The following is a 2,579-nucleotide window of genomic DNA, read 5'->3' as shown; positions in this document are numbered from 1 at the left end:
ATTTTTTTTTTATTTTTCTGTATTTTTGTTGTTGTTAATCCTCACTCGAGGATATTTTTCCATTGACTTTTTAGGGAGAGTGGAAGAGGGAGGGAAAGACAGGGAGAAACATCGATGTGAGAGAAACACAGCGATTGGTTGCCTCCTGCATGAGCCCCGACCAGGGCCTGGGCCAGGGAGGAGCCTGCAACCAAGGTACGTGCCCTTGACTGGACTTGAACCTGGGACCCTTTGGTCCACAGGCTGATGCTCTATCCACTGAGCAAAACTGGCTAGGGCTCAACCCATTTTAGAAAAAAAAATGCTGACACCTACTTTAGAATACTAAATAGAAATGAAAATTTCTTACTCCTTTTATAAAACAAATTTAGCACTGATTCATATGTAAGCCAGATAAGATAGTATGAAGAAAGGCAACTGCAGACAGATATCACTCATGAATATTCATGCAAAAATACTAGGGACTAGCAAAGAAAATGTTTCCCTGAAAGCTCATTGATACTGTTTTGAGCAGAAATGAGTAATTTGGTTCAGTGCCACACATGTCTGTGTTGTTATTGGCAATGTGGTTTTGGTTTTTTGAGGTCACTGTGCTCAGTGTTGGGGAGATGAACACAAATAAATTATAATTGATGCTTCCATATGCTTATTGTCCACGGAGGAACTAGACACTAAAAATATTTCACTCAAAAGTGATAATGTTTATCAGGGTATAAGTGTGTGTGGGTGTGGGTGTGTGTGCAGAAGCAATTACCAGGCCAGGCAGTTCCTTGAGTGTAGGCACATTGCATTGTGCATCGTTATGTTCATTTGTCCACATTGAACCTGGCACACATCTACTGAGTAGGGACCTTAGCTTGGGCACTGCTACATTCCTTGTGATAAGCACTGAGCCTGGACTCCAGTTCCCTCCAGGGAAGTGCACTTCATTCTGCATTGTCATGCTTCTTGTGTTCAGCACTGAGCCTAGCAGCAGGTTCTTGTGGGTGAGCAACTGGCAGCAGCACTGTCCAGTTCCTCGTGCTCAACAATCAGCCCCCTCTCAGCTCCATGGGGGTAGGTCTCTTGGGTACTATTGTTTTCCACATGCCCGGCACTGAGTCTGGTGCACAGCTCCCTGGGGGGAGGCATCTTGTATTGTGCACTATTGCATTCTTTGTGCCAGGCAATGAGCTGAGGATCATCACTTTCCTTGTACATTATTTGTTGTGCCGACGGATAGCCTGGCACACACCTCCCTGATGGTAGGCATCTTGTATCATGCACTTTCCTGTTTTTGTGTCTAGCACTGAGCCTGACATATTGTACTAATTGGAATGACTCTCAGTTGAGCCTTGAAGGATCAGCAGAGGTTACCCAGGTAAATGCAAGACATCAGGAGATTTTGGGTAAAGGGAATAGTCTGAAAAAGGCAGAAATGAAAGTGCTGAGACATGTATTTACATATTTTATTCCTAACTTCTGTTTTTTCCTTTCTGGTTTTTTGGCAAGTCCTGGCAATTGGGTCATGGAGACACATTTCTGGCAACCTGTCAAGATAATCTGCTTTCTGTTGGGGCCACCTATTTGGAGCCTCAGTCACACCCTCGGTAGAATATGCAACCTGCTAATTTGAAGTCAGATACGTAAGGCTCAAGCAACTTTCTTAAAGATGCCTTACTTTCATACCCCCTCTCCCCGCCCCCGCAAACTCAACCCAGAGAGAGATGTTTTTGTTATTTCATGGTTTTCTGATGAAAGAAGTCACAGGTGGGAACATCTTCAGCAACTCCAAAAGTGTCAAAAACTTTCAAAGAGGAGGGAGAACATGCTTTGAAAGCTGAAAGCGAGTTAAAACCCTCCTCTGTTCTGAATGCCCTTCACAGCCTCAGGTCTGGTCTTTTCAATTTGGCTTTTGAAGTTCTGTTACTTTTCAAGCTTAATTCCTCTCGGAGTGTGGCAACTTACTAGAGAAGCTATGTTTTTCAAAAGGAATATTGAAACCAGAGCATTTCCATGGGAATATGGACTAGCGCTCTCCCCTTGGCACTTGCTCTGTTCAGAAGGCCACTCTGGAGCAGACCTGTGGATCCCGAACGCTACTGTTTCTCAACCAAATTGAGAAGAACAAGCAAAGTGAGTACGGTAAAGGGACACCTCCTCCATCCTGCCATCCTGCTGTGAATGCGTTTAGGTACAGATGTATGAGATTGTTGCCCCTCAGAGGTCAGGGGCCTACCGCCATTTTCTGGGGTTGGGGATTAAGTGAATTTGTGTCAGTTTTTCAGGAGCTGCAGTGTAATCTCATTGGACGTAAAGTCAGTAGTCAAACTTTGATCTCTTTGTCAGTGTGAAGCTTGGAGCAGTTGGCCTTCCTAGTGCCCCCTGTCATGGGCCCTACACTGAATACATGTGTCTAAGGTCACCCATATTTGGTGGTCTCTGAGTGATATTGTACATCAGGAGCTGTTTTTTCAACAGATAATAAACTTTAGAGATTCTTAAAATTATTTAAATAAGTAAATGGTTAAGATTTTTATTCATAATTTTATTTTATTTTATTTTTTTCAAATTTTGTGTGAGTTTAGTACCTGCATGGG

The sequence above is a fragment of the Myotis davidii genome, unplaced genomic scaffold (genome assembly GCF_000327345.1).
Source record: "Myotis davidii unplaced genomic scaffold, ASM32734v1 scaffold196, whole genome shotgun sequence".
Taxonomy (NCBI): Eukaryota; Metazoa; Chordata; class Mammalia; order Chiroptera; family Vespertilionidae; genus Myotis; species Myotis davidii.
This window is presented reverse-complemented; position numbering follows the sequence as displayed.